The 22969-nt window shown below is 33.4% G+C and overlaps 1 long non-coding RNA gene across 2 annotated transcripts; it reads right to left on the minus strand.

The window, feature by feature from the left end:
- Positions 1-6279: 6279 nt before the first annotated feature.
- Positions 6280-11672, minus strand: LOC105681020. Of its 2 annotated transcripts, XR_004462052.1 has the most exons (6): positions 11503-11672; positions 9937-10003; positions 9753-9820; positions 9562-9665; positions 9317-9420; positions 6280-8278 (listed from the first exon to the last, which is right to left on the minus strand). It is a non-coding gene; the product is annotated as an uncharacterized LOC105681020 (long non-coding RNA). The 2 variants fall into 2 exon arrangements; XR_002947074.2 differs by lacking the exon at positions 11503-11672 and having other exon boundaries at positions 9937-10550.
- Positions 11673-22969: the final 11297 nt, after the last annotated feature.

A 22969-nucleotide genomic window follows, 5' to 3' on the forward strand; every position in this document is an offset into this window, starting at 1 on the left:
AAACAGCGCTTTTCAATATATTACAGTTTTAAAAAAATTGCAGGTACTCACCAAATCGTCTATTCTGCGTTACTGTAATATTCTGTAAAAATATTTTATTATTACCATATTTTACAATCCCATTTCTGAAACACAAGCGTAATTGATACAATATTTTTGAAAAAAGAAATGGAATTTCCCGAGGAAGCGGAAAAATGGAAATATGCCGTTATAACAATACGAGTGGAACTTTATAGGAAGCAATATAAAAAAAATTTCTATATTTTCTAATAAACATGCGATATGAAAACTAAAACTGTAGAAAAACTAAAATTTTGGCTATTTCGGAAATATAAATTTCGAGTATTCAGTTTAATCCTTCAATAAATTATATTATACATATTTTTTAGAAGTGAAATATTTGAATAAAAATTCATTTTACTTGATATTTCCAATGCCGTTTCATAATATCAACTTATACGAACAAAAGTTCAAATATATCTTGTTAATATATCTTCAAGATTAAAAGTTTTCTACTCATACTAGTTACATGATTAGAAACATTTTATTGGGAGAAGTTTGAAGAATATCGCACACTCTTTAGTCAATTTTGACAACGTTCTACACTTTTGAAAAAGTTCTGTGTTATAAGAGAAAATTGAAGAAGTTATTGGTATTTTCTTCAGTATTTCATCAAATGTATTATATTTTACGCGTCGTAACGGAATCTCCAGGAACTTTATTGCCTGCAAGGAATCGTATTCATAAATTCCCAATGAATTCTCTCTATGGGAAGTACAATTAAAACCTGATAGAAAAATGGTACGATCGAGCTGGGCGTTGGCAATTGGTATTTTGGGATTCTGCATTAATGAATGTTCTCTTGACGATAAATTCTTTAACGAAGCTTATGACTGTACGATTGATTGATTTTTAATTTCATAGAATATTTCAATAAAGTCAAATGAAAGAAAGACGAAAAAAACTTCGGTGGAAGAGTTTCGATGTAAAAAGGATACGACCTTTTAAAGCGTTTAATTAAAACTGAAAGAATCAAGTTTAAAAAACTTTACTGTAGGTATTCACTTTTTAAAAGTGCAGAAAGTTTCATTGGAAAAATTATCTATATATATGAAATTTCAAAACTAAATATAAGGAACTTTTTTTATTCTGAGTTACTTTCTTCGTTTCATATAATAGCATTCGAATCATAGCAATAGAATCAAACTTGTCAAACAACAATCTTCGTATCTCTCTACGCTTTACTACCTCCGGAAGAAACACAAAACTAACTTGGCTCGCTTGCCTTGAGCCTAAGCTTAGGTCTTTAACTCGATTCCGTGTTTTACGAACAGCTTCTGTCAATCAGATATTTCTTTTGTGCTTTCATCTAAGCGATCACCGTTCCCCTAGAATTTCTATGACTACATTCCATCATGAAACTTTAAAATTAGCACACTGCGAAAAAATATCCTTTCTTCTCAGTTAACTCATGTAATAAAACGCGTGCGTTTTAGCATTTTTTTTATAAGAATCGTAATTTCGGCATTGCACTCCGATATTCATTATCCGATTATACTTCTATTTTTGCTCTTTAAAGTTTCGAAGCAGAGCATATACACACGCATACAGCATTTCCTGCTATTGCTAGATCTTCGTTAGAAGTTTACATACTTACGACACTCGCGGCTCCTCGGCACCTTCCTTTAAATTCTAATTTCTTATACGGAATTGAAGCAGCTGGCAATTATTCAAGAATTTCTAAGACGTGATTCTGGTGTCAAAAGCTGTGCAACGAGAATTGAGGACAAATCACCGAGATCGACAAATTCCAAAAGTTTAAAGCGCATTCAAGAAGTTCGATGAATTAATCGACAAAGAAGACCGCGCGGACCTCACATTATCATATGATTTTTGCCTCGTGGCTTCAGGCAAATTCGGATCTATACCTTTGGAAATTTTGAAACGAATCCACATTTGTAAATTAACCATTTCTGCGGCAAGAAGGATATTTCGTTAATGAATTTCAATTTGACATGAATTATTCCGCTTGTTACCTCATTTAAATTAATTAATTACCGACATTTCAGTTGTAATTTCAACCCGCAATTATTCGGTCACACTAGACCGAATTATTAGGTGAAACTGTATGTTATAATATTGCAAACTGACAACCAATAAATTCACAATTAGCACTTCGTACTATAATTATGTCTCTGGCATGTGATTTCACTTTTTCCTGAGTTTAAGCTTTCACTAAAATTCTTTTCTGGTTCGATATACTTTTCATTAATTGAATGAAATATTACATCTTGAGAGACTTATAAGTTCCAAAGAAAAATAGTGCCATTACGCGAAACGGCAATTAAACAATAAAACGCTATCAAATTCTATGTTGAATCTAGAATACACAATTACTGTTTTAGAAGCTTTCAGAATCCCTATCTTTCCATGCAACTACCCGAACTTAAAATCCTACTGATTAACTAGATATCCTTCCTTATCCACCTCTATCCCATCCTTTACCCTCGGCATAGGAGAAACTTCTGTCCAGCTTCCGTCGAGTCAAAAGAAACCCACCTCCTTTACTCGCCGAAATCAAAATTCCCGTCAAGCTTGGCCAAATCTCGGGTAACTTAAACCTTGCTGGAATTTCCGAACTTCCTGACTCCGCTATTCGAGCGTGTTTTTCCAGCTGCCTACGTAAACTTATCGCTCCGAATTTTCTTTTTCCTCCCTCCTCTCCTTTTTTCTACCTTACTATTTCGTCCGATCTTACAATTCCTTTGTCACCTTTCTTCGTCTTCCTGGTAGCTCTCCTCAGTCCCTCACCCACTGTTTACAGATACACTTCATGAATTCTGCCATTGACTGGTGACACGTGATTCGCGTTCAGTCCAAATACCCCAGCTTCGATGTCGTCCCTAGGCGCAATCTGGATCAGTTGCAATCTCGTTTTCACGGTTTTCACCCCTGGCACGTATCTCTCCAAACTTCCATATCTACATTCATTATTTCCGATTTACACGATATCGGAAATAACAGTATGCACATACGTATCGCTCTAAAACGTTTCGAATGTGAACACACGTGGCGAAAAATTTGATACTTTCCGAAATGACGTTTGAAAGTCTCGACGAATCTTGTATCTTCGACGAAGTCTTCGAAGTTTCCTCAAATTCGTAATTCTAATTTGTTTATTTAATAAACAAGATCTTAATCTTTAATTACGCCGGACCCTTTCTATTAAATTACAAAGACGGTTACTAAAAGTTTTTCAATACTCTTCATTCCAATTTTTTTATTTAATAAAAAAGATCTTAACATTTAATTACAACCGAGCTTTTTTTTATAAAATTATAAAAATGATTACTAAAAGGTTTTCCAGTACTCTTAATGCCATTTTATTTATTTAATAAAAAGAATCTTAACCTTTAACTATATTCGATCTTTTTTATTAAATTATGAAAACGATAACTCAAAGTTTCCCCAGTACTCATAATTTGTTTATTGAATGAAAAAACTCAATCTTTTACTACATACTATGTCCAAATTTTTTTGTATGGTTGCTCTGGTTGCTTGACTTTTACTCTTGTTACATATGCTTTCAAACTTGGATTTCCACATCTACCATTCGTGATCAGGGACTCGATAGGAGGGACACATGTTACCCCGAATTTAACTAATCTTGCTAATCCAACCTGGTGTGAACGTTTTCACCATCGGACATTTGTCGATCACACTTGATCCGTCCCTTCCAGATTAAAACTGGTTCTTTCGTCCTCCATCAGTGGGATACGTAATAGTGAAAGAGAGATGCTACTTGTTCCGGCGTCGCGTTATCGATCTGTTATTCGCAGAATCGGATTCCGGGCGTTTTTTCCGCTTCGAAATTGGATTTCTACTCGATGCAAAGCAGCTTTCTTGCCGCTGCTCACTGAGGTGAGGGAATTTTTCCTTCTATATATGTACATATGTGAGCAAGCGGTCGAGTTTTATGTGCAAGATTAAGCTTTCTCTATCTCATTGTTTTTTCCTCCAACGGGAATGGGATTGTTTTGAAGGGTGGGAATGGATGTGAGTCCGCAGAAATATCATTCTAGTTTTGTGATGCGCATTTGTTTGCAGCACTTCTTTCGTTGAGGATAAATCTGAAAATGCAATTTGTTTCTTGCACACTCTGTGCTATCTGTTCATTCCTCTTTACATGAAATTCGTATGGTGGATTTGATTCTTGGTCAGCGTTATTTAACGAGCTCTGTCGCTTTATAATATTTTGAAAAGTTGTTGGAAAGACAATTTTCTATAGAGGAGATATATTGAGTTTTATAGATATTCAAAATTAACCTACAACTATTTTATACGCTGTTTGTCCAACGATATTTAAATATCGATATGCTCCTTGTTCGGCTATTTCATCTTGTAAAACTCACTTTCCTTGAATCTTAATATTTCTGATCTTTCCTTGCACTTCTTGATTCCGTTTACCGACAAATGTTCTTCCACCCTTTTCTTCTCTATGAACGTCTTCGCAATTATTTCTAAATGAAAACGATTCTATTCTGCACGCTACTCTTCTGCACGTTATCTTTTCCCACGTTGCCTCATTCGGTATTCCATAATCTATTGCCGAGGTATCCATTATCACGGCAGAGGTGTGATCTCGGTCAATATTACCCTCTATATTACCACCGAGGATGCTTTAACCCATCTTGTCTATTAATCTTATGAGCTGTTCTCCTTGGCCGTTCGCGTGTTTATCTTTGGAGTTCCTTGGTCTATCCTCCTTCTCACCGTTCCATAGCACTTCCCATTGGGCTCTCGTTTTAGCGTTAAAGTCGCCTCTGAATAACAGATTTTCTTCGGTATCTTTTTGCTACCCTATTTCTTCTAATATTTCCGATAATTTTGTTGCTACACCTCTTTTATACACTGAAATTACATTCCATTTCTCTGTGTCTAATAGAAGTATCGTTTCCATGATACTTATTGAACTCTTTCGAACTTCTATTTTTTCTATATTTCTGTTTATTCCTATTAATATTCCCTATTATGCTTCTACATCTTATGTTATTACCGTTTATGCCGAAAGAGGATATTAATTAACTAATACAAGAAAAGATATTCAAAAGATATTCAACGAATCGTGATAAATGAATGAAATGAAATTTTGAAAATTAAACTATGGCTATGGAACTAAGACTTTCATCGTGGAAACGTTGTATGAAAGGTACAGAATTTTCCAGCGATTACATCGATAGTTATTTAACGAAAAACCTTATAATTTCGAATACGTCACACAGTAGAATTACACAAAATGCTAATTAACATAAAGCAGCAAGACTAATAGAAGTTTACACGCCCGAAGGCTGTGTTATTTCGGCCCAACTAATTATATCTTCTCTGTTTATTCGGATACAATGGGGAGGAACTAATTTGACGAAGCTTGTTCATTAATCTTTTGAATCGAGATAACGATTTGCACGAGTAGCTTCGTAAATTATCTAGGAAGCAACATGCTATCCTATTTACCGTTGTTTTCGCATTTTACATCTCTGCTGTGACTTCCATTTTACTAGATAGGAAGTATATTGGAATGAAAGTAGGACGAAAGTTGCAGAAATGAAATTAATTAACAACTGATGTAATGTAATGTAACTTCACGGTTTTTAATACATATTTAAATAATTCTGAATTCTAATTATATAAAAATATAATTGCAATCGTAGCCAATCAGTTCATATTATTTGCTATAAAATGCCTAATTGTATTATGGCTATTAACTATAATCTCTAACAAAAAGTTTCCCATCAAATGCGATGATACGAAATTGACAAAATGAGAAATAATACTATTATTTCATAAAATTAAGTTAATAAACTTAAAGGAAGCGGTTGCATATAATGACACAATTAGTAATCGTGTTAGTAATAATACGATTGCCCAAGTTTCATCAAGTGAAGGTACTGCGATTTGAGACTCTCGAAGGGCTTACTGGGATAACGATATACTGGTCCATCCACCTTTCTTTTATGAGCAAACATCGAAACTAAATTTGGAACATTAGTATGTAAAAAAATTCTCCTCACAGCGTGCGTTTGCAAAACGTTCAGTCTCTTGATCGTTATGCAAAACATGCAATAAAATTCAAGGAAAACTGACAGGGAAAACTAATCTAAAAATTAAATTTTAAACTAATTATGTAATTCTATATGAGATACTGTTTCATACGGGGTTAAAAAAATTATAGAGTAACTGACAATTAACGAGTGTAAGATGAGGAAAACAGAATTAAATGTTTTACAAATGATTTATATATTTATTAACTACTTTATTACATTATTACATTACTCCATTACTTAGTTACTAACTACATATGCTAACCATCAGTAATTACACATGCACTTATCTATTAATATATCATAAATAAATACACAATTAATTATAGTATTTAGTAGATAGTAATAGTAGTTATCGTGTCGCATATCGTATAAAATCTTCACTAAAAAATAACTACTCATTAACTGCTTAACTCAGAAACAGATTTTCTAACTGTAAATTTATCCCTCCCTAACAATATACATATCATATAAGGTCTCCACTAAAAAGTAACTATTAAGCAACTCTGTAGCAAAACAATACCTATCTCAATTTTTAATTTGAAATTTATTCTCATCTACCAATAAAATAACTAGCCTTCTAACTCAAAAGCATCCTTCCTAACCATAAATTTATCCTTGTTTTACAATAAATCCGAACTGTCTTATATATATATATAAGTATCTAATTATAACAAGAAAAAAGGAAAGGAGTGTCGTGTGGGATTAATATACCTTCTAAGCTTGACTACCTTTCTGTATATCCTGAAATACCATGGATCTCTGTCAACTTAAAATATTGTATAGGTCCTATCACAGATCTGAAAATGTTATACACCGTATCCTTACAAAAATCTAATGATTTGTTTAAGGTTTTTATCTATCTAAGAATCTAAATACAATAAGGTAAATGGATATAGTATGAGATACACATATGTATGTGTCTTTATCCACACTTTATCATATTTCACAACACTAATAAAAAAAATAGAAATATAAAAACAAAGAGAGACATATACATTGCCCCCCCTCCTCCAAAAAAGAAGAAAAATACTACAACTGCAGATATTAAAAACGAGCATAGTAACAAAATAGTAATGAGAATGGCTTTCCATGCTTTGCATGATCCAGAATCCTCCTCTATGGAAAATTTTTCGGGTCTCTTTGGGTCGTAGCCTCTTTTTTCTTCGGGTGCAATGCCTGCTGAAACTTAAATCTAGTTCGAAGCTTTCTGATTGCGAAACAAAAAATAATTTATAAAGTAGGAATAAAAATATAAATTGTGAAAACTGATTCAAAGACACATGATCGAGCAACGATCATAATGATCGCTGTATGTTCGCACATGCACGCTCGCGCAATAAATAAACATTAGTTTGGAATCCTACTCACGACCACGATCGCAAAAGTCGAAGAATCGATGGGCAAAGCCAGATACGAGTGGCATGCACCATTCATTCCAGCTTCACCTTCAAATTTCCTGGGACTGGTTGGACACGCGAAAGCATGCCTAGAAGAAAGACTACGGCTGCCCGGTCCTTCCTAATTATGATTTAACACTCATACCAGAAAGTATGCTATGTATCCCATTCAGTCCTATTTTTAACAAAATGACAAGAGACAGACACAGCAATACACTCGTTCTATAGTTGTCACACATAGCCCGGGCATAAGGATTTTCATTAAAGAGACGTTCCAAGACGCCTCCGACAGTCGTCGAGTTTAACAAACAACTTGCACACTCTAATGCACGTACTATTTCCTGTAATCGACTGACGATGGCTAGTAAACATTGCAAGGAATATGATAAGACCCGTGTAAACCTTTACTTTAATTCTAAGTATTCATACATATTCTTAAGAAAATTATATTACTGACACAAATGATATAAAATATAATAATACGATTAATAATATCGCTAACTGTAATCTGGTTATTTAATATTGGATCTGATACTGTTATTGCACATTGCAATTAGATTATTATTTGTATGAATCTTATTTTATGGTTGAAATTATAGTAAATGAATTAAAAGTCAAAATGACACAATTCCATAATCTAACCTAACAGATATACATGTGGAAAATATGTCCTGCACGATACACTAACACATCATCGGCCTAGCAAATTATTCGATATATGATCATCGTACCTATGGTCTTTCTCCCACTCAAATAGCATCTGGACACGTGAGTGAGATCCTGACAGTGGATACGGAAGCGGTTAAATCTAAAAATCTTGAATTAAAAAGCTGATTGGCTTGTCTGTTATATTATACTTTGTATTTGGCAGACTAATATTCTTTAAATTTGTATTTTATTACTTTATTTTACATTGTAATAACTCTAACTTATTAATTTTACTTAATTACATCTACATTATTATATTATTGAAATTTTAACACTTAATTGAAAAAAATTAGCAGCAAGTAAGAAATATACTTATTAGAAGAAGGACAAATATCAGTGAGATAATTGATACTAAATTTAATATTGATAAAAATAATTTCAGGCAATTTTCTCATTAAAGTACATTTTCGAAGACACAAAAGAAATTTTCAAACTTATTGCTTTGATATAAAAATCAACTCTATCGCGAAATTTCTTCTTGTACTTAAAATATCATACATTCGTGTGGCGGAAATTGAACTTTAATATCTTTATGTATTCAATTCTATGAAGCTTATAATGTAGAAGTCAAATAATTAAATAACTCAATAGTTTCATAAAACAGAAACATGAAATTGAAAATTACTTACTACATCCAATAATAACGATAGTGTCTATTGTTATTACTATCGTGTAATAATTGCAGCTTTGATAGTAATGAAGTCGGAAAGTATCCGATTTCCCTGCTACTAAATACTCAAATGAAGTTACATCAATATTTGATATTTCGCTATTCATAGCTTACTTTGCCATTTATATTTATATAGATGTATATTTGCATGAATATTTAGTTTTTACAAATATTCATATTGAACACGTTTTAATTTTATAAATTCTCAAATACATGCGTTTGAATTAACTATTAAAAACCGCGATGTGCAAAAACCTATTCTGAACTAATAAATAAATCACAAAACTATGTGTTATTATTTATGGGTACAATAAATACCAGCGGTCAGTATGCTCGCAAAAAATTCGACGAAAAATACAGCCAATCACACGTGTCGACTCGTATCTTTCATCCTACGACATGATTAAATGACTGGAAGAATAAAAATGTATGCGACTCACCATTGAACACCGAGGATATTACCATCAATATTGCAGTAGCCCAGAAGAAATCATCACGATGGTCGTTATCAAGCATGGACCATCAAATTCGACGAGGACGACGGCTGTGAAAAATTTCTAAAAAAATGTGGAACGTTACAGTTATTCTTAAATGTACAATGTCAATTATTTCAGAGAGTTCTACATCAATAGAAAAACTTCGACCAGATTGATTGAAATATAATATAGTATGCGAAGATACTTACAATTTTGACTTCTGAAGCACCATTAGATCCTCCCCAGAGAATAGGAAAAAGCACAGAAGGGTGTGAAACATCTTTAACAAAATGCAGAATATTACAATTTATCCCTAAAGATATAGTGTTGATTATTGGAAAAGTTTAATGATAAGATGGGAAATAGTATTAATTGAAATATGATATACAAAGATATTTACACTTTCGGCTGCTGGAGCATAGCTAGATTCCCACCAGAAGATAGGAAGAAGTAGAGTATGTCGACCATCTTTAACAAAATATGAAATATTATAAATTATTTCTAAAGGCAGTATTGACTATTAGAAAATTTTGATTATAAAAAAAAATAAAATTAATTCAAATGCAATGTATAAAGATATTTACGCTTTTAAATATTGAAGCATTGCTAGATTCTCTCAGATAATAAGAAGTAGATATTCAGATAATAAGTCTGTAACAAGACATAAATTACTTCTTCTTAACTTGCTCTTAGAAAAAGTAGTGTTAATAATAAGCACGATATTCAAGATACTTATATTCTTTAATATTGGAGAGACTAAATCCTTTTGCACGAAGCACTGATTCTAATTTCAAAAAGGAATTTTTATAAAAAAATATATATTAAAAAAATAAAAAATAAAGGACTTTAACACGCGCATTTATTGTATGCGAAATGAGTCATTTCGCATACAAATTATTTACTTCATAAAATTTGAAAACTAGTTTCGCGCGTGATAATCGATAATCAATTAGAGCTAGTGTGCTCTGAAAAATATTTGAAGATCTATTACGGAGCAATCAGTAATTCTACCAATTATATTGCGCGCGATCATAAAAATCTTCTGGACATAAAACTGAATTAGTGTAAATTAATGTAATAGAAAAAGAAGTAAAAAAATATTTTCATATCTTCCTTCTTATTTGTATTTGAGCGTTTGTTAGGGAAATACTATCCCCTTTTTAAAAATATGTGATTATTTTTTATATTCCATTAATAGAAGTATTATAAATATTGTTAAAAAATAAATATTGTTAAAAAATAGAATATGTGTACTCACATATCTACATATCATAAATATACGTATGAATAAAAAATATATATTTGTATATATGTAAAACATTATTTATGAATTAAAAAGTATTTTCTACTATTGCAAATATTCAGAAATATCGCAAATGTAATACGATTGATTTGTAAGAATTATAAAGTTTGGACGTGTAGAGCATGATTCGTAATAATAAACTATGTCGCGCGTTAACAATATTCAAGAACGTTTGCAAGAAATCAAAATTCCAAAATAAAACATGCCTCAAGGTATAATAACACTACGCAAAATCCGCGTGTGGTCTTGCATTGACTGAAACATGTTTGAACGTATCAATTACCTCGTACTCTTCCGACAGAAAAAATGTTACATATTTACAATCCATACTACCGCAGAGTGTCGGGTTTGAAACGCAGAAAAATGTAAAAATAAATTATTTCATCTTTTCTAACTGTATTTTATGATATGAATTGAAGCAATGAAATATTACGTTTAAGTTATTTAATAAAAAGAAAAAGAAATTGTAAATTACATGACAAGCACATCAAGAAATAAATATATATATTATCAATAATCTAATGAAAAAGTATACATACATCTATAACTGCTATTTAATTAATAAATTTAGCATTTCCAAATCTGCATGAAAAAGGCAGGGGTGTTTATTCTTTATGCTTCATTTTCTTTCATGACATCTCTGTAGTTAACAGCAATCAACCAACAATCTATATATTTAAAAAACCAAGAAATTAACCAAACAAATGATATTAATAGCAATTATAATAAAATGAAACGATAACCGATCTAGATTACTATCTTGCAAGGAGACACGAGAAGCTACTGGCAAATCTGACAATCGAATAAACGGTCAAAGAAAAAAGAACAAAATAAGTCTCGTGATTACCTGATTTTACTACCGAAATGTTTAGTAAACGATAAAGTAAACGTGCATTAATTAAACAATATTAATCACAACGTATAAACAGTAATACAATAGTAATGAAAAACCGACGCCATCGAAAGGTTAGATTACGCTACAGATCTGACACGAAGAAATACGTCTCATCGCCACGACGGTTGACGACGGAATATCTCTACAGAGGTATGCCCTCTACAGAGGCATTACCTTGCGAATTTCTAATTGGTGGAGAGATCAGTGTGCGTTCTATACAACGCCGCGCGCCAAATTGAAATTCTAACACTTTGGAAATCTTCTCTAATTAACTCATTGTGATTTAAAAATAAAAAAGATACAAAGTAAATGGATAACAGGTTTAGAAAGAAATTAAATTATTCTATTTACATACATAATATATAATAAATAATCCATTGTTAATAATATATGTATTATAAAATTAATTAATAATTCATTAAGCTTTCCTAAGAAAACGAGCGTATTAAAATGGGAAAGTACAATCATCCTGTTCAAATTATTATTCTTCTTCCTCTACAAAGATATCTACTGTCATTCTGTGATCCCAATAACTTTAAAGCATAATTACTAAAGGCACATAATTGAAACTAATGTCCTATAACTTTGTCCCGTACGTACGCTTACTTTCTTTGCCTAATGTCTTCATTATGCACCATGTTTACATTAACACGTCCTTTTCTTAAACAGTTCGTCAATATTCGTTGTTATTCTCTACTTTTATTACTAAGAAAGCACATGTAACAGAATTGTATAACGAAAGCTGGTGGCACGGCTCTCCTTCTATATACATATAGTATTCTATTCCTGCAATGTGCGATACTTCCGCTGTTGTATTAAATTCCTATTGCAAGATTCTGATTTTCATCGAAATATTCAGATGACAGGACAGTATCGTGAATGTGTTGCTGTACCTGTCATCTTTATACAATAAGTTAAAGAGTTTTCAACGATATTAATTGTATTGTAATTGTATTGTAATCCGAAATACTACACACCAATCGTATAAATTCAATGAAATGATAATTACAGCGTTTTAGTAATGCAATAAAAAAAATTGATGTTTTGTAAAAAACATTCTAATTTAAACGCTTAAAAATATTGCGAGTAACAGTTATATAAAAACTCAGTAGATATTCACAGGAAATACAGGTAAATTGCCAGATATCGAAAAATATTACGCTTTCTCCGCGATTTTTGTTCATGTTGCTGTAAGCTGCGTTCATAAGCTGTACGTACAGTAATGCTACGTCGTTACATGAAATCCTACAGGTTTTCGATGATTAGTTTAGTGGCTACTTATTATGAACGACATAGAATTTCAATGATACCGCGAATTAGCACGTATTTTAACTGATGCAGGAAACGCGATAACTGACATAAAACTGTGTACTGCGAAAGATAGTAAATTGATTTCTAAAAATCTCTCGTACATTTTTATAAGTGAGTTTTATACTTTTAACATAGCGTTAGATTGATTAGAAATATTTTTGCATAAACTGTCATTGATTTCCAATTATTTTTTGGTAAAATCATGGATAAAGAGAATGGTTTGTAACGAATTAAAAAGTTGATAGGTACAGCTTTTTTGCAAATTGATCTCCCAGAATAAATTAAACTATAAATACAGTGCAAGAGGAGAAAATGTATAGTAGCATAGAAGATTAGAGAAGGGTTTGTTATTACTTCAAACTTCCTCGAAACTGAATGTTATATATCGTACAAGTTTCATTAACAAGAAGGAACTGCCACATACGTAAATGTCAAAGCTGAAAGAAACTTGAAATGATAATTGCTTATTAAGCAAGAAAGCATAGTTATTCGTGTGCACGTATTGCACTTCTCCCAGCAGAACAGTAATATGCCTCCTTTGATAACGAGAAACTTCACAGTGCATGATCTTATGGTTATGTACTTACATTTTTCAGAAAAATAATAATCTAAACACACTTATAATTTGTCTTCCTTATGAGTGCTCATCAAGAAACGCATTCAACAAGAATCACATTCATCACACAAAGTATTAAGAACATTTCTGTTCTTAATACTTTAGTTTTCCATAGTTTAGTATTTGGCGTTATACGATAGCTATATTGTTTCAATTCTACATAATTTTATCCCGCACGCAACATAGTAATTATAATTATTTATTATTTAACACTGCACCACGCAATCTATTGTTAATCATTATTATTTACTATCAATAAATATTTAGATTAATTTTCTAGAAAATAACCCTCGTGTGAGAAATATTTATTCTGTGTTTTCTGATTACTTTTTCATATAGAATGACAAGGAATAGGAAATTTATTCATATGTAAACTAACAAATTGATACTTCTGTGTAAGTGAAATAGATTCTCCAACATTATTAAAAAATTTCACGATAAAAAATCTGAAAGATCAATTTACGGTAGGAAATGAAGCACGCTCCGCCGGTTACGGAACATCCTAAATACGTCACTACGAAACGCTTATGCAACTCTGCCATTTTTCATCGTTCTATTTCGATTCCAAACCATACCTTCCGTGATCTTGAAACAGCAACCGGGCGATGTCGAAGCTCAATCGGGTAGAAGTCATTCAATCATCCCACTAATGATTACACGATCAGGAATATATGTCACTTCCACTAGCCGAATAAGTAATTCAATTCCATCCTTCGTGCAGCAACAGGATCATAACGAACGACAATCAACAACTGCTTCAGCGCTGCGAATTCCCTCGTTTCGCAACGGAACAACGATTTTCGCTGGTTAATTCAGGTTATAATTTATCCGGGTTATTCAAAGCTTGAAAATTATTCTTACTACGTGACGTTTTGTAAACCGAGAATTGCAGGATTTTCGTCACTTTCCACAGGACAATCGCCACGAGCTATCTCCCTTGCGATGAAAATATTAATTTACTCATTCCATATTCATATCAAGTCGATTTATTCATTCAATCATTTTTGCATTTCAGCAAAATACCTTTCCTTTACCTATTTTGTCCAAATTTCGTATTGCACATTCTGATATTTTATTTCCAGATGAGTAACAATGTTTCTACGCTTGTATTCTGATTACAAAATATCTGGAAAACTGGATTCATCGAATTTTTGTTCCGATCTGAGCTCAAGGAAACGTTTCGTGGAGCGGCAGCGGATTAGACAAATTTCCCTCAATTTTCCCAGGGGTTTAAGCCTAACTTTTTCTCGGTGCCTTCATGAACATGGTGGCGTCCTTTATTTAAAGATTATCGTTCGACGCTGTGCGATAAGAATTACATTGTTTTCGCCGAAAATGAGCGCGTAAGCAGCAAGAAAAGTTACTTCGAGAGTAACGTAAGAATATTTTAAACGCTGAAAGTGGAAAAGTTAGTTTTCAGTTACGTTCGGTACGTTTTCGGTTACATTACAAGTAAATGGATTTTAATATAACTGGATTTAAAGGAACGAAGAAATGCATTTCTCCGAACAGGATGCAGTGGGGTGAGAGTGAAGAATTATCGTTTGATTACTAAAAAACTAAAACTTGTACCGCTTGTATATTTGTGTTAGAAGTAGTAAAAAATGTAAAATTATAGTAGATATTATCTGAAAGTAAATTGAATTTTTTTGAAATAACCTTATTCTTTTATGTATTCTTCTATGAACAAATCGCAATCTCTGCGCAAAATTTTTATTAATTAATCTTTTAATCTTTTTATAAAATATTTTATTCCAAATAAATCCCGAGAAATCGCTTTCAGTTGTTTCACTCACAGTTCACTTAAAAGAAAAAAAAAAAAAGAAAGAAATTAACTACCCAGTAATATTCGGTTTTGTCACGTCTCACTATCGTATGGTTCAAAATGAACAATTCCCTTTTCAAGCGGGTATCTGTTACGTATTGTCTATCCGAACAATGTATTTTGTGTGAAACTAATTAACGCGTTCTACGCTTCATGACCTTTCACGTCATGATTCCTTTTGTAAATCGATAGAAACGAAAATCTTCAAATACGAAAAGTGATTTTGTACCACTCCCAAATTTGTTCACAATTAAGTAATTTAAAGAGTATTCGTCGAGAACAATGTTTTTGTAAAATTGATATTCCCTTAGTATCTGTAAAAGATTGACTGGTGGTGAAAATAACAATAAGGATCGCCTAAAGGCGATTTGTTTTCCATTTCATGCATTTGTAACGTTAGTATCGTACGTCAGATTTAAACTCTGTTTCTTAAAAACATAATGAAAGTACCGAAGACAACACCATTATGTCGTACATATCTCCTTCGGCTTAAATAATCGTCTTGCTAGAAAATATGGCACCAAACAATGCTATCAACTAGTCAACATCAGCAATTACATTATGCACGAGGCGGTTATACCTTAATATTACACATTAATAATACGTCACTATGCGACGGGCACTTTAGTATGAAATATTTGCGACCTCTCTATCCATCATAAATTTAACGAAACGATGTCACAACTTAATGGATGCGGTCAAAATTTAAGATCGATAAACAATCGTTCGTTATTCGCAAGTTTGAATGGAATATTTGTTAAGTATACAGGGACTGATTGAAAATGCTAACTCACTTTCATATTGATGGTTAATGAAAGGCAATAGTTAACATTAAGGTTTTGAATTGAATTCTGCGGGCGACATACGTTTTAAATCTTGTCGATGAAGTAAACTGATTACATCGAATGTAGACTATACTGTATTATTGATACCATAACAAACAATATAGTCGCTTATTAATAACTCCGTAATTTTATGGTAACACAAATTTTCTATGCTCCTGCCAGCACGTCGATTGACAGGGATTGATGCCTTCGCGCGCTATTTGCTTTTAACGAAGCCAGCCATTAATAGATAATATTTGGCCCACCGTAATTATTGTACCACGGGACAAATAAATTTTCATCAAAATAACATTGATCCATGGCGAGTGTATGGTTCATTCTCCTGTTTCGCGAATAAATAATTCCATAAATGTGATTTTGCGAGCATGGCTGTAAAATGGGAAGGCAATTAATTAATTTGTGCAAATCAGAGATTCGTAAAGAATCGAAGAAACGACTGCAATCTTTCGTCTCGTAGTTACGATATTTTACGATGGCAATAAATTTCCGTTAACGACTATACATGAGATAAATATTATCTTTTAATATCTTTAGATCGATATCGTATGGATATGGATTGTAGGACCGGCAATGTGTTTGTTTGTCATCCGCTCGGGACAATAACGGAATATTTTCATTGATTTAATTTGGCGGCGAAGCCTAATGAAGAACCTCACGCGTGCGAATTTATCTTCTAAAAGAACTACGTCTCGTAAGAGCGTTCCATCATGACTATAGCTATTCTGTTCTATAAACATTCTCATCGCTGTTGATTTTACTCTTTATCGTTCTCTTTCATTTCCTGCCTTTGTTAACACTGAACCTAGCTATTCATGTTTGCACGGAGTCTGAAATTCGTTCGAATAATTGCGAAAATACAAGAGGACACAGTTTTTACTTGCCTTGTTTTAACATGTAAAATTTGTGAAGTTTATTATTACGTAAAAAAATAGTACGCTGTACATCTAGCGTTAAGATGCTTTTGGTGCGATAATTGAAATAACAAATTTAAACAAGTTCTCCATTTTTCAGTTAATACACGTAATTATTCTAATTAAAATGACACAAACTTTATTTCAATTTGAACATTGCAGTCTTATTAGGTAATTAAAAGCAAGTATTTAATTATTTATGATTGGATTAATTTCCTGGTAATGTATACTCTACTGAGTTAATGTTCACCTACGTTGTTGCATACAAATCGGTACCTATATTAAATAATGTAATTAATAAACTGACTGATGGAATGGAACGTAATCGAGTTGATTGTCCCGCATTTTATGTTTTTGCACGTTACTCCGCATCTACGTATATGTCAACTCTCTGGTTTCACAAATGAAGTACGTTTCATAGTCAACTGATGCGAACAGATACATATATCATTCGCAAGTGTGCAATCATATGACGCTAAATCATAGTTCCGCTTATGCAGCATCACGTCGTCATGTAAAGCGAGACCGTCACTGAACTGGAAATCATTATGTAATAGAGATAATTATTGGTGCTTTTCTTAAATTACCCTCTTAAACTGAACATACAAATTATTTCCAATGTTTTTGTAGGTAAGAAAATAATCTCTATTACATAATAATTTTATAAAATTTATATGTAATAATTTATTATCACATTTATTATATAATAATAATAATAATAATGTAACTTCTTTTCGGAAATACTTTCATCATCTCTTGTTTAGTTTTAATAACAATATGAACCCAGTGAAAATTCCTGTATAACATAGAAACATACTGTAGCTATGTATAATAACTCATAAAACGTTTGTCACGTAATTTCTGAAGCATCTGATGCATAATTATTTCTTTGCTTTGAAATCAATATGCAGACGAGGTAGATGAAACGAGGAACACCGGATCATTGCGAGACCTTTTGAGGCGTCAATCAGTATTCGAATAGAATCAGAAAAGCAAATAGACTGGCGCGACTCACACAATGCATTTCATGTGTAACGATCCTTAGACGGTCGATTATTTTACAGTCGTTTTATCGTTACGCGATTTACTTTTCTTTCGCGTAATTTCTTCCCACTAACGTTCCATTTGCATCGCAAATTTCAAGGCCGTTCGCGTCACTTCGGTCGCGTGACTCGTCGCACATTGAGGGTCCCATTGAATACTTTGCGCATGCCGTGACGTAAATTATGCCTTCTTGGATCTGTACTTGAACGTCGAATCAGGGTGCATTACGTTCGAAACGAATTAAGGTTGGCTTAGGCTCGTTTAAAAGTCAGGATTATCAAGATAGTCATTGACCAACGGAATTCTCGTTAATAATCTGCTGAACTTTTAGCAAAAGCGTTTTCATGTATATCTATTACACATTTTCTTTAATCTTCGCTCCTTTAATCCTTCGTTAATTCGAATTTTTTACAAACTTTCGTGAGAAGTATGTAAACTTTATAATTACAAGATACTCAATTTAAGGTGAACTAAATTCATGGAAGGTAATCTGACTGAATAGGAACTTGGAGATGAAAGAGGGTACGAAGTAGTGGCTTAGTACGAATGATTAATATTCATTAAAATTTTATTCCTTCCAAACCTCTCATTTACCCTGTAAATCCTATAAACCTTTATATTCCATATCTTCGTACCAATCTTTTACTGTTTTAACTGCGTTTATCAAAAAAATGTAATTAACCAAACCACGTACGTCACATTGATATAAAGCATAGAAATCAGTGATAAAATAACGAAAATTTTACTTAGAGAGTTTGCAATCTAGCGGCGATAGAACAGTTAAGAACTAAAGCGACGATATCCCATTAATTTTCAAAAATCTCGTTGTAAGTAAATGTTAAAGTTATTGACCGATCGTGTTAGAAAATTCTTCGAGTGGAAGGAGCCGACAAAGACTAATAGAGAAATGGAAAATGTCCCGACACTTATCGTCATGAGAGTAACGATTTCGTGTGTACAGAGAGTCCGACACACGATTCCAAGGATAATCCACGTAACCATAATGAAACCACGGAAAGTTCTCTGACTAGAACGAAAATCTTGCTGAATCTGTGAAACGTTAGGGACGTGCTTCTCTCGCGAGAAACGCCAGATATGAAGCAGGTGGGTCTCGTTTCGTCGAATGATACCAGGTCGTGGTAAAAGCGGTATTATACCAGTCGGGCGACCATAACCTTTCACTGCATCGCTTGGCTCTTAAGCGTTTTACTCTCTTTTTTTACAATCCGCGTTTCTTCATCTCTGGCAAATATGGAGCTCATATACCGGGCCAGTCGACGCGCATGTCGAATCGTACATCGACAAAATGCTCCATGTCAAAATTCACGTGCGCTCCTTCGATTTAGTTCACCGATGAAACCCCGAAATCCACGATTTATCCTCCGACAGGCAATTCGTCCTGAATCACATGCTGCTCCGTTTGCCTTCTTCCCTTCTTCCGTCGAATGGCACAACTTCAGCATGAAATTGTCCTTGGTTCTTTTCACTATGAACGAAATGTCAGTAAAGTGACACCGCTAAGAAATTCTTGTACCTATCGAAGAATAATGGATGATGGAGTTGGCTCTCGCGAGAGAAACGTGAATCCAGTACGATGGATTTCTATCTAAATTTCAGGCCTGTAAAACGTCCTTCGTGAATCACGCGGCGAATAAACTTTCACATTTTTTTACTATCTGATAAAAGCGGCAGAACTATAAGAATCTTAAGTGAATTCAGAAGAAGATTGGTATACGGGTTGGAAAATTTCATTGATCGAAAGGAGAAAATATCGCTAACGATTTATGATTGATCCGAAGGACTAAAGCGCGAGCCAATAGCAATATCTAAAGGAGTAAGGGGAAGAGGGCAATTTATTGCCGAACATGTTTTGTAATCAATGTAACAGGAACTTCAGGATGTATGATATTTTTCAAATTGTTTCAAGTAAAAATAATTACATAGGTTAATAACTGCTTTACCGTACAGTCCAGTCTGTAAAGGATATGCGAGCGAATGATTTTTGAAACACTTATTAATTTTTGACAAAATGTAATGCAATTATAAAAGTGTTCGTCATAATTTTATTCCTAAATACGGATAATTGCGATTGGCTGCCCTGTAATTGCAAGTGAAGTGCTTTCGAAAAAATATTTTGTCGTTAGAAACAACAGAAACTGTTTCTTCGCAACGTTACAGTTAATAGATACTTTCTCCGCGCGTTAAAAATAATTTTCTCTGAAAACGTTCCTCTGGTTTCACATTGTCTCTGCTATAAAAGCTTGTCTCGTGAACACGAAAATAAAGGGGAAAAGCGTATTGAAACAAAGAGCTGTTAATTAGAGATTCAAAATTAAAGCATATGTTTTTTACCGTCGCAGGTGAAAACCATCCAAGAAAATCATCCAAGACAAAATCCTTGTTGAATTTTATATCTCGTATATTTGTCTGAAACGTATATTTGATATTTTACCACTCTGAAACCTTTCCCGATTTTTTAAAATATTCACGACACATTTTACCTCTACGGTATATTCTCACAAACAATGGATATTTGCGAAAATACTCGATAATCCGTTGAAACAAATCTATAATTCGCAAACGATACAGCTCAACGGTATCACTGCAGAGCGAAACGTCGATGCCAATAAAAAACGAATAACAATTACGAAGTATCGCGTTTCTTCCGTGCCGGCACAAAGATAATGTTCGACAAAAACTGTGATACTGCACCTTGTAATTGGACGCTGTAATAGGAAACACATCTGAGTAAAGTTGCGATCAACCGACTGCGATTAAAAATTCCATTAGTAAGGTTTCGAGGTTTATTACGTTGGCCGAGGATACCTCATTCTCGCCGCCTCAATTGGCGTGCGCTTAAATCCAGTCTCATATCCGTCCTACCACTACTTAAGTGGGAAATTAGGAAAATTGTCGTCGAGATTACCGCGCATGAACCTAGAAATGTACTTCTAAATAATAGCGGTAATACGAGAGAATTTAAGGGAAACGATTCTGAGATTCTAAGTATCGCGATCTTGTAATATTTCTTGTGACGTAACAGTTACTCCTGGATTTTGAAAGACTAAATTCCTCTATGAATAACATGGAGTTTATATATGTAATTTTAAAACGTGAAAAGAATATCGTATTTGTTAATGAACGGTGTAAAAACAAGAGCTATTTTAATCGTCGATGGATTTTAATAAACGTATGTATAAATAAAATATTATTACTATACGTTATCCTTCCTTTACAGAAAATCCTCGTACGGTTGTGACCAATATTAAACTGCGCCTGTGATCCATAAGGTTTTACAGCCGTTCCTTTTACAGCTTGCAATTACCGTTGCGTACGAAATGACGAGAATCCTTCGCAAATACTACTCTTGCATTTTTCTCATATACGCGTCACCTTGTGAAAACTGTCGCGTTTAATCATAAGTGTTTTCCTTTCACGATTATTGCACATGAAACAATCCAATTTTTTGCCTCGATATTTCATATATGCTTTCATTGTTATTCCCTTTGTTCTGCTGTCTACTCTTCTTATTCATCCCTTAAAAAATGCATCAATTTATTTTGTCGTTGGAAAAGACTCAAATTCAGAAAAAAAATTAAATTTTCGTTCACAGCTATTTATTTTTAATTGTGTACTCTGCACTACGACTTTCAACTATCTCGCTCATGCATTTTTCCAATCGCTAAGACTCAACCAAATAAATTGGCATCTGTATGATGTTGTTACTTCTAAAGATGTAAAGATGGATATGAATCTTCCGTTAGCAAAAATGATCTCAATCATAATCCAAATAGTTCTCTTCAACATGTCTAACACTGCGGAGTATCCAGACTGAATATCTTTCATTCTCGCGATATATTCTTGACTTGTTTTATGCAAAAAATTTGCAGCAAATATTACAAAATTAGATCAATCCTTCTTCATTTACTTGGGCAGAAAAGATTCAAACGATGCTATCAAGTTACGTTGTCTTATTACTTCTCGGAATATCTCATGTAGAAAAGATATTAAAAAATTTCATGCAGTTAGGTTACTTTATTGCTCGATTATATTCGAATATTTACGCATTTTTTACGTTAACGTATACGCGTGAGTGTGCGAATAAATTACAAGTTCTCACACGAACGCGATACACAGGAGTAATTGCTTTCAATGGGCCAGTTTCGTTGTGTTTCTTTTCCGGTTCCGAGTTCTCGCTTGTTGCTTTCCACCCCCGAAACGCCAACGCTCTCCTTCTCTATTTTTCCCTTTGTTACCGCTGCAAGAACAAAGTTCATCGATCTTTCAACCAAGCAGAGAAGTCCTACCACGACGGGCGGCATTCTTTTCTTCTACAGGAAAAACGCTTCCGGGTATTTCAGTCCTTTCCACCAGCACCCCTTTCCCTTTCCCTTTTCCCTTTTTATGCTTCTTCTGAAACACGCGTTATTATTGTCCCCTTGTAACCTCCTTTTTCCATCTCGTTTCATTCCTTGATTATTCCCACCGGAATGAGTTCCAATAGGTTCCGATAGATCGAAAAACTGGATGGAGATATCCACCGCCGACATAATGCCGCCGTTACGGAGACGGTCCGCGTGTGTTGCGTCATCTGCTGTCGGTTTATGGGATAGCGTGCATTAAGATTTAATATCCGATAGTGTTTTTACGGTGTAGCCATTACGATACAATCGTTGAGATACGGTACATTAGACGGTGTCGATATACAAAATATATCGAATATTTCAAAATTTCTTTAAAGCTTAAAGATGCTTTATCGAGAACCAGATGTTCCATTATTACAGTAGGCTATTATATGAACCGTTCAGAAATCGATCAGTTCTGTAAAACGAAGAGTAAAGAATGACAATATTATAAACACTATTCC

The sequence above is a fragment of the Bombus impatiens genome, unplaced genomic scaffold (assembly GCF_000188095.3).
Source record: "Bombus impatiens unplaced genomic scaffold, BIMP_2.2 scf_0517, whole genome shotgun sequence".
Classification (NCBI taxonomy): domain Eukaryota; kingdom Metazoa; phylum Arthropoda; class Insecta; order Hymenoptera; family Apidae; genus Bombus; species Bombus impatiens.